General features: G+C 42.3%; 1 long non-coding RNA gene across 1 annotated transcript; it reads left to right on the plus strand.

Moving 5' to 3' along the window:
• Positions 1 to 370: 370 nt before the first annotated feature.
• Positions 371 to 6,044, plus strand: LOC124247166 (uncharacterized). Its single transcript, XR_006890670.1, has 3 exons — positions 371 to 2,218; positions 3,701 to 5,251; positions 5,432 to 6,044. It is a non-coding gene; the product is annotated as an uncharacterized LOC124247166 (long non-coding RNA).
• Positions 6,045 to 7,104: the final 1,060 nt, after the last annotated feature.

Raw genomic sequence — 7,104 nt, forward strand, 5'->3', positions numbered from 1 at the left:
ACTACAATTAACAATTATAATAATGAAAGCGAAATGCAACATTTATTCATCAAAGGTGTTCCACGTGCCTTTATTCTTCTCTACAACTCTGTGAAGTAGAAGGTCAGGACTGTTATGTAACTTCTCCAATGCTGCCCTTGCAGTTGGTGGCACATCTAGAACTGAAACCCAGCCCTGCTTGCTGTCAACACTGAACCCCTACAGGTTGCGTCTCACTGGCTACGGAGTTTAAATGCTGCATTTTCTAAGTAGCATTTAGGATTTTTTTTTTTTAATTTCCAAGTTCATTAACTGCGGAATCTCTTTCAACAGTGTGTTTCTATCTTCCGAGGAAAGAGAAGGCAGATTCTTTCCTGTGACACTTCTTTGTTCTCTATTGTCATTTTAACTTGCCTATGCAGTATGTAAACGCAAGGATGCTTAACTCTTAAACCCAGTAAGTGATCATCAGCAGATGAACACAAGTGTAGAGGGTTTAGGTTGAGTGGGGGCGTATGGGAATGTAACCGGTGATGATAATGTGATGCTCTATTTTAGAACCAGCAGGACTGCAAGGGCTCTGATTGCTGGGAAGTAAGCGTGTCTATACCTCAAAAAAGGAAACAAGGCCACACCATGAGGGTGGCCTAAGTCAATTTAGGAGGAATGGAAGGTTACTGAGCTTTTCTATTCTGCTTTGGTTAGAACTCCTGTCCCTCCTCCGTTCCAGCAGAAGATTGTGCAAGCCTGAGAGGTGAGACTAGGAACCACTGTAAAACCACTCAGACCGTACGTTTACTTTCAAATTGGTTGATTACATCAGTGTGTGCTTCAAGAATAGTTGCTTGTGAAGGAAGGTGGCACAACCAGCAAACACCTAAAGGCACTGAGATCATCTTCTTTCAACCGCCCTGTAACACCCTTCTATTACAAAGGCAAGCCAAGAACTGTCGAAATTATGTTTTTTCTTTTCCTCTTCAGGATTTTTAACACTTGACTTTACCCGGATAAAGTTTATTTTTTGAGAAATGGAGGACCAAAAACTTACCATGTGACCTTGCTGGTTAGGCAAGTAGGGTTACTACTAAGCCTCAGCATTTTCTCAGTTTGATTGGGGATAAACTGAATAAAAGAATAACTGATAAAATGGAACCCTGTCAGAGAGTTTTTGGGAGGATTTGATGAGAAAATCTATGTAAGGCACTTAGTAAGTTACCTAGAACATAGCAAAGATTGGATCAATGATGAACTCTTATGGGAGTTTCTTTTCAAAAAATCTTTATCAGTTAGTTGTGATTCTTTGATCTTGTACCCTTCACCCTCTTTAAAATGTCTTATTGGCTTGCTTTCATTTTAAGAGCTGTTTATCTCTTTTTAAGGGCTTTTGAATATAAAACATGGTTAAGAAACTGAAGTAGGATCTCTTCTGCGGCAGCACCATGTTCTAATACGCTGATCAAACTGCACTGGTGTTAGGAGGTGAATCAGGATGCCGAGCAATGAGCCTGAGAATCCTGGCACTGGATCTGTGTATGGGTTACTGCAGCTGGTATAAATAGCTGTGAATTTCCAGGTGATTCCCGAAGGCACCACACCCTAACGGAGGGCGGTGCAGGGTTTTCTCTGCTAAGGGAAAACAGCCCAAAGAAAACATCTGTCTCTTCACTGTGGGAAGAGCACCAGGCATGTTCCATGGACAGCCAGAGCCAGTAAAAGCAAAGCTCACTCACTGCATTCTTGCAACAGCTGGGAATCTGTCCTTGAGCTTCATAGATGGCATTTCCCAGAATGTCTACACAACGTCCTTGGAGAATGGCTGTTGGGTAATTGATGATATAGGGACTCCGCAGTTGTACAGAGCCATCAGCCCCTCCCAGGGAAGTCCAGAGATTTGCAATAGTCAAAGCATGTGACCCCCTCGGAGAGTAAACAATAACACAAGGGTATGTGAATGGACAACAGGATCTAGAAGAGCGGTACTCTCCCATTGGCCTTTAAAGTGTATCTTGGATATATCTCAACCCCACCCTTTTAATACTGCTTTTGTAGTTTTTCCCTTTAGGTTGATGTCGCTGATTACCATGGATGTTTGGAGGCCGGCAGAGAATGAAATGATCTGGTTCTCTGGAATGTACTGTGTTGGGAAATGGCTTCATGGTAGAGACTGGAGATGTAGAGACAGCTCAGAAAGTGGCTGTGCTTTCCTGTATCCTGGGGTGTGAGGGGAAGAAATTGAGTAGTAAGTGCTACTTTTTATTGAGAGCTCATTATCTGTTAGGCATTGCACAAAGGATTTTGGATGCCTTATCTTATTTAATCCTCATGACAAGTTAGAAACAGGGGCTATGATAACTTCCCTTAAAGAGGTTAAACAACTTGCTCATGGTCACACAGCTGGTATATACTAGAACTAGGTATTGAACAAGACTCTCTGATCCTAGAGGCTGTACTCTTAGCCACTAAGCTGAACAATTGTGACTTTTAACTAGGCTTAGAGAAATATTGGACAAAGCATACTTCGAGAGCAGCACCTACACCTTTGACGAATGTCCTTGATTCTGACTAAGCTCCCAGAGGAGAGGGTCTATATCTTATTGGAATTTAGTATCCCTGCACCTGGGTATTGGTCCACAGTTGATAACCGATAAATGTTTGTCAGTTGAACTAACTGAACTGATGAGTTCTATGCAACAGTTTCTGAAACTATGAAGAAGTTTCTTAACTGTTAAGAGATGTTTCCACCTTATATTTTTGCAAACAAAAACAAATCACTAACTTCTCCCAAGATTGGAATCCAATTCAATTACAAACTCTATTTTTGGCAAGATGTTGAAGTTAGAAACATTGTCCTTCTCTCCACGTATTGCCATAAATTATTAACTTTCTTTGGTCACAAGTACCTATCATGGTGCTTGGTATGTGTTTGGATGATAATATGTAACCACAGCTTAAAACTATTTGCTAAATCAGGAATGTACCCTTTGCAAGGCTTGAATTAAATACGTAAGGAGACAGTGTTGCCAGCCACCAATGCAACATTGAGGGAATTAGTCTGTTTAATGTGGGTTGTCACATTTAGGCAGTTATCCTCTTATGATTAAGCCCAAGAGCTCACTGGAACAAAACTCAGACCTTTATCTATGTTTGCGTGTACACCAGTCAGTCCTGATCAAGATGAAAATAGGTTTTTCCTAGCGGTGTGCTGGTAAATGTTTAACCAGTGGCTCTCCTGAAAACAAAAAAATCTCTGTTTTGTAGCATTGGCTGGTTTGCCTGATGCAATACACGCTCTGTGGTTGGTTTCAATTCCATTGAAGATGGAGTTGAAGAGATACACACAATCATCTCTCTTGAGATAGTCCGAGTGGGCTCCAGCTCATCACTTATTCCTCCACAACTTCCACCAGGACTATGTGTGGTTCCCATCTCACCATCTATGCATACAAATAGTTACTATTCTGGTTCTCTCCTTATCTGTGGATAATGCTAAACTGAAAGGTCTGCTGACACAGCCCATTATTGTGGCTTTTTGTCTACTGAACATTTGAACTTCATGAGCCAGATTCTCAGCATTAGGCTCCAGATTCACAGGCAATTCAATTTCCTGTAATGTTTTACCTTAGACAGAGAAGTAGCTAGCCTACAGGAGGACCCCCAGTGATCTTTGCCTCCTTGTATTTATACCCTGGTGTTATCTTTTCCCGCATTCCGTTGATCACAGAATATGGCAGAAGTGGTGATGTGTCACGTCCAAGATTAAGTGAAAAAAACCATTCTGGCTTCTGTCTTAGTCACACTTTCTTGAACAATTCACTTTGGAGAAAGCCATCTGCCAAGTCATGAGCAACCCAATGGAAAGGCCAGTGTGACAGGGACTAAAGCCTCCTACCAACATGGGAGTGAGTCTGGAAGCGGGTCTTCAGCCACCGTCCAGCCTGCAGATGACCACAGTCCTGGCTGGTACAGCCTCATGAGAAACTCTGAGCCAGGACCACCAGCTAAGCTATTCCTAAATTCCTGCCACTCAGAAACTGTGTGAGATTATAAATATTTGTTGTTTTAAGCTGCTAAGTGTTGGGATAATTTGCTACACAGCAACAGATAATACAGGCAATTTCTTATTTTTAAGACCAATATTTTGTCTTTTATAATAAGATTTATTTGTATGACTTTTGCCAACATCACTCAAATTAAAAGTTCTGTCCTTATTAATTCCTTTGAAAGTGTATTTTACACACATTATTCAGTCCATTCTTCCCTTCCTCTCGCTCCTCCATCACCTCTTTCTCTTGTCTTTCAATTTCGCATCTAATGTGCCTTCTACAATAGCGAAGCAGTGGAGTCTGGTAGCAGAAGATACATGGACTTTGATTTTTGAGGTGAGAGATTTCCAGTTCTGGCTGCTGTGTGATGTTGAACAGGTACTAACGCTTTCAAGGTCTCAGCTTCCTTATCTGTAAAATTGGGAAAAGAGGTAACTTTAAGAGGTATTGTAAAGATTAAGAACAGTTAAATACGTGAAACTCCTAGCACGATGTCTAGCAAATAATGTGCATTCTGTAAATAGTAGCTATAGTACAATAACCATGTGACAATAACAACAAGGGCGGTGATCCCCAACTTTCATGAAGATTCCTGAGAGTCCATATAGCTCAGCCAAAGATGTTTCAAATAAACTGTTGTGAGGATGGTGAGAGCAGAACACACTCCGTCCTCATGGTTATCCCTCCAGAGTGAGAGTGAATGGCTCTTTACCGACTGACCAAGTGGGGGAAGGAGCCATGTCAACCATCAGGTGCAGGTTGAGTAGGGAGGGCTACGAGCTGCCTTGATGAACTCTACAGGCATCATCTGTCATCTGCCATCCTTGAATCTCCAAAATCCTGGGCCTGGAAGGCTCAGTTTAGTTCAGTAAACCATTAATTGCTAGACCCACAAAAGTGAATGAGCCCCTGGCCTTGTGCCAAGGAGCAGATCATCATAATCCTTTGTGCTACGTGCACTGGTGAATGGAGATCTGTCCCTGGTGTTAAGGGCTCAGGGAAGAGCACAACTATGTCAGACTGAGCTGTGTGGGGTGGTAGTCAGGGAGGGCTTCCGGGAAGAGGCAGGCCCAAGTCAAATTTTAAAAGATGAATTTCTTTCTCCATATCTTGGCAGGACAGGACTCAAGTCATTCAAGTTAGCTAGGTTCTCACTCCTTAAAATCTTCATATGGAAGTCTCTTTCATCTGCTTTGGATCTCGAGCTTCAGGAAGAAAGAAGCATTTGGGTAGGATTGTCTGAGATGTAGATATCCTAGTCCTATAAACGATATGGCGGTTTTTTTGCAGGGGGGCGGTGGGGAGAGTTTGGGGGATTTGTTGATTCTTAAAAGAAAATATTTGATCAACGGGAATTAAATTTCTACCAGAAAAGGGTTGATTCTCTCTTGTCCCTTTGCCCTTTCCAGCTTAGCACTTGTAATTGTTTAAAGAAGAGCTAAGATTCTTATCCTGATATGAAGCTCTCCAAGAGCCACAAAATGAAGACAAGTCTTATTGATGGTCCCAAAGCTCATGAAGAAGCCAGAGAGAATCGCCTAGCGTGAGACCATCACCCCAGCCCAGCAGTTTTATTCCTTCTAAGTCAATACGCTTTTCTGAGATGACCCAGGAAACTGTTACAGAGTTTGGAAACTAACAGATGCAGTTAACTCTCAACAACAAATTCCTGCCTCATATTTTTGCTCTCAGGTCTTTGGCCCTCAAAAGACTTCAAACTAAGCTCATGCCTCTTCCCAGCTCCTGAGTCTGGGAATGAATATCGGGGCCGTGTGGAAACTTTATCTGTGGTGCAAAGCTGCTCACTCTTTTGGATAAATAAAAGGGACGAAGGCTGTGTTCCTGGGAGAGAGTTAGGGCTTTTATCATTGTAGAAAAAAGAGTTACTGCCCTAAGGTTATGCCTTTGGTTTGGGGAGAGATGAAGAACTGAGCAGTCTTTTAGGCATATCCCAGTAGTCAAATCTTGTCTTTCAAAGGACTGAAGGTGGCTGAAGGACACTTCCAAGGGGCTGGGAGTTGGAGGTCCCCACTGATGCCAATGGTGGAACAGCGGGAGGGGGTCAGGGTGGCCTTGGGTGGAGATGCCTGTGTGCTTTGGAAGGGGTGGGATGGGCCCATCAGAAGTAGGAGACAGTCCTATTTAATCTACTCTCTGCTCCACAATCTTAGGTTTGGAAAACTGCCATGGGACTTGGCTTTTGTCAACCATTAGGTTGCCCTGGGAGACCACAAAAATCCAACTAACTCTAAGAAGATGAATTCTGTGAACTCTGGAATTCCTCAGCATAGCAAGGTGGACTATGATTGGGGGTCATTGCCTACACACCCAATCCTATGTTACAAAAAGATTATAATTTTATTCAGCATTTCCAAAAGGGTATTGCAGGGAATACTGTTCCAACGATATTAATGGGGGAGTACTGTGGAAAAAAGTCATCTGTGTTCAAGCAAGTTTGGAAAATATGTGGTTAAGTGGAGTTAAACTTTATTTTCTACAGGATTTCTCATGGTTTCTCATCTGCCATCTTGAATTGTGTATCTCCAAGAGGGAGACTGTGTGCATGTTTTAAAAGTCAAGTTCTAATGTAAAAGGTAGATGATGCTTCTGCTTTTGGGTTATACCAGAAACACGCCATCACGGGCACATTGCTTAAAACTGCAGAGACACAGATATGGATCTATGTATTTTATGTGAATGTGTATATTCTAAAAAAGAACCAAATAAATGCCTGTGAACAAGGAAAGGATTAGTGGTGGTGGGGATGAGGACCAGGAGGAGAGGGAGGGTTTCGTCTTAGAGATTTAGAAAAGTCAGCATTCCTGATTGAAGGTCAAGTGTCCATGATTCGAATTCTAAATCATTGGGTGACCTTGCGAACATATCTGGTTCTATTTCCCAAATGCAAAGCAGAAATGTGAAAAATAAAGGCATCTCAAACTTCTGTTACGAAATATGACAAGGATTAAACAAGCCCATGCCATTAAAATGTTTTGAGCTCTGTGGTCAAGTACACGGCCTAATGACAGGGTATGGTCTTGACCACCAGCAGGATTAGCGGAGGGGTTTGCCAGGCAGGCAC

Source organism: Equus quagga, chromosome 11 (assembly GCF_021613505.1).
Source record: "Equus quagga isolate Etosha38 chromosome 11, UCLA_HA_Equagga_1.0, whole genome shotgun sequence".
Classification (NCBI taxonomy): domain Eukaryota; kingdom Metazoa; phylum Chordata; class Mammalia; order Perissodactyla; family Equidae; genus Equus; species Equus quagga.